The sequence below is a fragment of the Camarhynchus parvulus genome, chromosome 1A (assembly GCF_901933205.1).
Source record: "Camarhynchus parvulus chromosome 1A, STF_HiC, whole genome shotgun sequence".
In the NCBI taxonomy this organism is placed as follows: Eukaryota; Metazoa; Chordata; class Aves; order Passeriformes; family Thraupidae; genus Camarhynchus; species Camarhynchus parvulus.
Genome location: NC_044586.1, coordinates 14,846,800 through 14,854,433, shown reverse-complemented (window position 1 = coordinate 14,854,433; position 7,634 = coordinate 14,846,800).

Here is a 7,634-nt window from a genome sequence, read left to right as displayed (position 1 = left end):
TACCTAAAAGTCAGAGGGATGTCTTATTGTGGGCATGTGGTCGCTGCACTTTGTCCATATGTGGGCTCAGGCTGGTGCTTGGAGACAGCACAGCAACAGAAGTGGTGGAATTTCTCCTGAAATACTCAAAAATTTCTCTGTGGCTCAATCCAGCGCTGGGAGCCCTGGCAGAGCCTCTCAGGCACTGGAGGGTCTCACCCATGGAGGTGCCAGCAGGACTGGGGTCTGCAGAGACTCAATTCTGGCTCTGTGGAGAGGAGGGAGCAAGAAGAGGTGGGTGCTGAGTGGTGCCGTGCCAGGGCTGTGCCGGCAGCCCTGAGTTCAGCCAGGCCACGGTGCACAATCCTGCAAGGGAAGACCAAGGGAAGCAGAGAGGCTGTGGGAAGCTTGTGCTTAGCTCAGGCCAGAGGAATTACTCAAAAGCTTAGGGGTAAACAGGTGCTTAAATGCTTTGCTGGCCCGGGGCCGAGTGTGTGCAGCCTGATGTACGGCACTGCTCCTCCGTGCAGGCAGCTCCGTGTCCCTCGCTGGCACAGGGACACCCTGAGGACACGTGGGCTCCTGCTGCTGCCCCACAGACACCCATGAGAGAACTGTAAATGGCCCAGCCAGCCCTGTCACACCATGGGGCTGGTGCAGTTTTTTCCTTTTCCATAGAAGCAGACAGCAGGAGCAAAGCGTTGGGAGGAGTGGGCAGGTGGAAAGAAGAGATCTGAGACTGGAAAAATCCCCACCAAAATTGCCTTTGGATGTGGCAGAGCAGCTCAGCTGGGATTGGCCAAAATGGTGAGGTACTCAGAGAGGATCTTGCACATGCTGGTATAGCATTGAGGAAATATTTCCTCTGACACACTGGCACTGCCTTCTGAGAAACTGCTCCATTTCCAGCTCTTTATGGCATTTAAACAGCAATCAACTGTGTCTTCTGTATTAATAAAATATGATGTCACTTTGTTTTATGGATTAAGCAATACCCTCTTTGGTTATTTATAACACCAAACGGATGAAAGAAAACCAGAAACAAAGTGGTTTCAGATGCTTTCTGCACACATAACTCTCGTGCTACATCCATAGAGAGAGATTAAGATACATTGTACAAAAAAGGAAGATGAAAATAAACAAGAGGTGAAAAAAATCCTCCTCCTCTAGTCATGATGCGTAGAGTACCATGTTTTCACAGTTTCTCATTAAGATGTTTTGTCACTATCATTCTCTTTTTAAAATATCCTTACAATAACTTGTACTCACGGGTGTATCTTGCCTCTCAAAGCCACGCACAACTATATTTAACCACAGCTTTGAGAAGGACAGGGTGTTCAAGGACCATCACCAAGGTCAGACCAGGAAGCAGTGGCAAAGCTGAGGGCATGTTTAAATGATGCCCAGTTGAACATCCATCCTAGTAATAATTAGAGTGAAGTTAAAATTTTTCCTTTATGCCCATCTATTTCTCTGGTTCTATGCCAATGATCTTTACTGTGGACTTTCCCCCAGGAAAATCCCTGGTTTAGCACCTGGATTTGTGCTGGCAGCTGGATTTATGATTGCTGTTTTCTCAAAGGGGCCAAAATCCAGCTGCTTTATTCATGCCGACTTTCATATTGGTTTCAGTGGGAGCGATTGCCTGAGGAGGATGAGCAGGATTTAACCCAAGGTTAACAAGAACTTACCCTGTGGCCAATAACAACCCTTGTTTATCTCTGGGCTGGAGAATCTCTGGTAAAACAGGTGCCTAAATATCCTTACTGTACAGCAAGTAACTAATAAATGAGGCCATGCCCAAGGGCAGCAGCTGGAATATCTCCTACAGGGCATACGTGGGATGTCCCCTTGGGTCCCTGCGCCCCTTTTGAAAATTCCAGCTGGTGCCCAGATGCCTTGGGGCAGGAGAAGTCTAGGCCAGCTCAGGGGACATCTGTGCAGTGACAGAAAGGTTTGGGTATGAAACCACGAAAAATGGCCAACATAGAGCAGAGCTGCCTTCTCCCAGCTGTTTGGTCTAGAGTAGTTGTGCCATGTGGTTTTTCCAAGGACAACAAAGACATTAGTTGCCATCTACCCTGGTCACACTGAGACAGGGAGCTTCTCCTTGGCTCTTTGCACACTTAAAGGCATGTCCATCTTAGAATCCCACCATTTCTAATCTCTGCAGCAATACATGGCTATTTAGAGAGAAAATTGAAGGGTCAAATCCACTGAAAAAACTCCAGGCAGGGGTAGTGCTGATTTTAAATTATTAAACTGTGTGTACCAGAGGTTCTTTTGCTGTGGCTAGTTGTCCCTGCAAAGTCAAATTCAGATATCTTACATGCTGGGAAGTTTAATGGGGACAGAGAAAAGAGACAGATGCAGGATTGATCTTCCATACTTATTATCTGAACCAGATTGTGTTTGCTGATTCCACTTGGCGTTAACAATCGAGGGTAAAACAGCTGTGAAGGAACTCATAGCAATGACAAATTAAAAGAATTACATTTTTGGAAATTGAAAGATTAAACGAGGACACTGAAATAACGCTAAATTTTCTCAAGTAATACATCTTCCGGATGTCACTTGGATTTTCCCAGCAACACAAGAATAATCATTACCCTTTTATGCCCAAAGGCCCTGATTAAGTATGTTCTTAAATTAAGCACATGCTTGAATACCCTTCCTGCATGAGGATGCTTTTTGATTCGAGCCCGGCTAGCATCTCTCATGTGGCATGCAGTTGTAATTTCATGTCCTTTACACAAAATGAGTCATGTTGCACAGCTTTTCCATGGCCAGACACCATCCCCTGTCAAACATTGCCTGCTCTTGTTCCTCTCCTTGCCAGAAAGCAGCGCAGCCCGGGTGACGGTGACAACAAGTCAAAGAGCACACAGAACGCCAGGCGCGGAAGAGGCGAGGTCTGGGCTGCAGCTTTGTGGTGACACAGTCTTTCCTACTGCTTCTCCCAGGGCTGGGGACGCACAGCGCTGCATGGGACTCCAGAAAGCTGGGAATTTTTCCCCACTGCCATCTTTGCCCTGGAAATAGAGCAGGATTGGCATGGTTGGGCTGCCAGAGACACCCAGGCGCTCACTCCCACATAATCACATTTATGCTGATATTTCTCCCAGGCATCAGTGCCCCGGCCAAGTGCCAGAGGCAGGGTTGCAGCACACAAATCCAGAGCAGCAGAATTATCAAGGAACAAAGGCTTGAACAGGGCTGTCCTCATTGCCCCAAGTACTGTGGGACATTCGGCTCCCTTTGCCCAAGGAGCAACTCCACAAAGAGCTGCTGATCCAGGGGTCCCCTCGGAGATAACACCCCCAGTGTGACAGCTGGAGTTGGGAGTGAGCCAAATGTGCCACAGCCAGCCAAAGCATCACTACTCTCCAAGCCAGTCTGGGCTCAGGAGAAGCTAAGGCTCTGCCTAACCCTTGCTTCTTGTTCCCCGGATCCCCTCACCCCGCAGCAAGCCATGGACTGCAGAGCTGGGCCAAGCACAGCCAAGTAGCCAAAGCTCAGCACAAAGGCTGGGCCAAACTGGGGCGGGGGGTCCTCATTAAAGCAAATGATGAAAGGTTAAAACCAGGCTGTGATTTCCAAAACCTCATGCCCGTTGACAACAGATAATAACAACATGTCGCTCTTGAAAGCACATTTGCATAAAAGACAAGGCCAATTAGAAATGGGTCCAACACATGCAATCCATGCTGGTTTCTGCCACAGCCACTTTTAAAGTTCGGGTCATCTGGAGGTGAGGCTTGTTTTCAACAGGCTCTTCTGAGGCCAGTTCATGTTGTTTTGAGTGTCTGTGGGCTCTGCTGTAAGAGCTGGGTTGTGCCAGGTGACCTCCAGAGGAACCATCCATCCCACAGTACTCTTTGTGCTCCATGTGCCCTTTTGGCATCACTGGGGTAAGACCAAGGTACAGAGCATTTCAGTTTATCTGGCTGGAGTGACAGATGTGGAAAGAAGTAGAGAGCAGCAGTTGTTTTATGTCACGGTACTCCAGCCCTGGAGGCCACCTATTTAACAATGTGCCTTACTCCCTTCATTGCCTCTGACCATTAAGTAAATTTGTGCATATTTTAAAAATCAGCTTGGGAAGAAATGGTGTCTTGCAGTCTCCAAAATGATTATCCTACACCAGTTCAAATTCCTAGACCTCTGCTTTTGCTAAAGCTCCCTTAGATTCTTCCTGTCTGAGGCTCCTCACCTCCAGCTGTGGTTCCCTGGATCCAGTGGCTCAGGCATTTTTGGGGATCTTAACAGTGCTTAAGCTGTCCATAATGATCTGACTGTTTCTGCCTCATCTTCTACTCTTAGGGCAGGTTCTTTGGGGTGGAAGGCACATATTATCACATTTCTGCATGAGGCCTGGAGAGGGTCCTTAGGGGCTACAAGTGATAGTCCCTCAAAACTGGGCTGGAGAAGTAAGAAGCAAGAAGCTGAGATGCTGCTCAAAAGCAAAGCTGAGTGCTGCAGCTTGCTCTACACATCACCACGCTCTGGTGAGAATTTTATACCAGCCCAGAGACCTTTGCATCTCCCTGAGCAGGGTTAAGGAGTGTGAAACCAGGGATGACCAGCTTACAAACGCTCTGTGCCCTTTCCAAAGCCAGTCCTCTCTCTCTCCCATGCATATTTGAAGAGGTTATCGTCTGTCAAAGTACGTTAATGAGATATTATGGCTGTTAGATCTTCTCACCAGGTGTTAATCACTACCTGGTTAAACAGAGGCAAATCCTCTCAGCCATGCTCTTGCTGAGGATAACAATCAGGTCTGTTCCATGTCTGTGCTCACAGGAATGCATTCACACCCCCCCAAGCACATGCAGGGCTCAGGATGCTGTTTTAAACCATATGCAGAACTTCCAGGAAATCTGCCTGTGGCTGTACACCAGGACATTGTGGGCAGCAGAGGGAAGGGCAAGGGCTCCTGCTCTCACTTTTCATCAGTGAGAGGGATAAAACAAAGAAGCTTCATAGCAATGGGTGCCAAATGTGCTCAGCTTGTCCCATGCAAGTGGATGTTTTGTAATAAAGTTAGAAAGGCCTTATTTTTAAGAGACACATGAAAAAAACCTGTTTCTGAGCCAGTGTAATGCTACCAGCAGCTGTAATAAGGTGTTCTCTCCAAAGATCCAGGACAAACTTTGTGGAGCATACTCACACGTATCTCATTCCTTGCGCTTTCTGGAAGGCAAAGACACTCAGGGCTTTGTTTCTGCAGCTGGCTTGAAGTCTCACACTTGGGCAGTCTCACTGTGTTACTCACTGCTCCAGCAGTACTTCCAGGCCTGATGTACTCACAGGCGCTGCAGTTGCCTGAAATACAGTTTTGGGTCCTCTGGAAGGCACCAGCTGGAATTTTCTGAGAAGTCAGTCTTTCAAAAGCAAGTGGTTGTGACTTTCCTCTGACCAGGTCCACCATGAGTGGTGGCTTTTCTCAAAGTCATCTCTGGAGCCCTGAAGTGCCTCAGCACCAGAGCTGATTTCTTCAGCCCAATTGAAGCTGGCTGCTGACCTTGCTATGGCCAAGCTTTGCCTTTACCTCTTGACTGGTTCAAAGGTGGACCCCATGATCTTCCTGGAGACAGAAGACCAGAGTATACTGGGGTTCATCTTTTCCAGTCTCCTCCTGAGCTTGCCTTAGGAACTACAGGGCCCAGTAGATGCTGGACTATAATCTTCTGCCTCACAAAGAGTTGATTACTCACAAAAATCAGTATCTCTTTGCTTCCTGCATTGATGTAAACCATCTATAAATCATCTCCACAAATGACCAAGCTGTCTGGTCGTCACCTGAGGTGAAACAGAGGCCTGGGGTCTAGGCTAGAGCTCTGTGACAGATTTGGCACCCTTGACCTCTGCCCACCTCTTCCCTGGAACAGCCCCCTGGCCCTTGTCTCTGCCCTCCACCTGGGCTCGGTTTCCCTCTGAGCAGCAATACCAACATGTTGTAATGTAAGAGGGTTCTTGAGGACACAGAGCTCTCTGTGCTGCCAGAATTACTGCATGTGCTCCACCAGATGTTGAAGAATTTTCCTTTCCATCCCAAGTTACCCCGGGTATTATATTTCCCTGGCTTGACATTGTTATGAAATGTCAGAGCTTTGCAACTTGTCTGACTCTCTTTTGCAATGTCCCCAAGGGAGCACAACCACTTCCAAAGCATTGGTTGGGTCCGGGAAGCCCTATGGACTTGCACCATCTTCCCTCCAGAAGAACCTCAACCATCTCTGCAGATAGGTGAGGCATAGTGGGGTAGGAGGTGAAAGCAAGATGAGCTGAAAGCAGGTCTGGAAGATAGTTGCTGGTGGATTTGTCTGATGGCTGCCTGGGGCCTGCTTTTAGTCCATATTTTTCTGTCACACAAAAGAGGGAGGAGTGCGTGGTGATATTTCCTGATGACACAGACATGCAAGCGTTTGTCAATACAGAGAGGCCCCAGCCTATCAAACAGGAAGAACTGCGTGACCTCGAGGGTGGGAACAATGGGAATGGGACGAAATTCAATTGTGCCAAATGTAAAGTTTGGCACGTAAGGCTGAAGGGCCAGAGTTTCTCTGGGAAAATAAAACGTCTCACACGCCTTGGCTGGTCACAGGATTGCCTTGAAATGGCAGCACAGCACGGCCATAGAGAAAGGTAAATGTGAGAGAGGATGAACCAAGTATTCCCCACAGGGGGCTGAAAAGTATTGGTGATGGAGAACAAGTACTGGTGGGCCCTGTGAGGAGGCTGCACTCAGCTTTATTCATCTCTGTTAGAGAAAGATGATCTGTGACAGGACCAAGTGTAACTGAGGCTCTCAGTGGGGGCTGCAGACCCTGTGTAACATAGGAAATGCAAAGGGATTGCCTGGTTCTGCCCAACAACATTAGTGGTTAGAGAGGACACGATTGATCTATAAATATCCTGTGTTAAACTTAAAACAATGTTGGCACAAGGACAAATGGATACAAATGGCCATGAGTGCGTTGAGCCTGGGAACCATTCTGGCCACTGAGCAGTGAGGGGGAGGAACAGCAAGGAGCAGCTTGTTGTAAGGCACCACAGCATCAATTTTTGAGTTGTACCATTTGACATGGGGCTTGAGATGATTCAGTGATGCACAAAGGGCCTTCCCTTCCAAATTCCCATTATGGGTACACTTTTGGAGCCTTCTGGCTCATATGGGTGCCTTAACTCAGCCACAGGAGAAGGCAAGGCTGCCAGTCCCCTGACTAGCTGTATTAGGGCTTGACATAATCAAACTCCTAATTTGTTAGTGGCAATTATTTTGATTTCATGCATTTCTTACAGGATAAACTGGAGGCTTACATCAGTAACCAGTTTAGTTTCTTTTTTTTTTTTTTTCTTGTAGTTAATACTTTGTACTTATATAGCATCTTTCATCTTTCAAAGTGCTTTACATACATTAATTATTTAATTCTCCCCGTACCCCCTTTGATCTAGGCAAGTATTATGATGCTCAGTTTACAAGTGGAGAAAGCAAACACAGAACAAATCCGTGCTGCCAGGCTCATCCCACCAGGACTGATGCAGCTTTGTGGCTCGAAAAGGCAAGGAAAGGTTCCATGATGTGCACAGGGTCCACAAACAATCCAGTGGAGGAGGCAGGCTGATAACTCTCCTGGATATCCCCTTGTTCC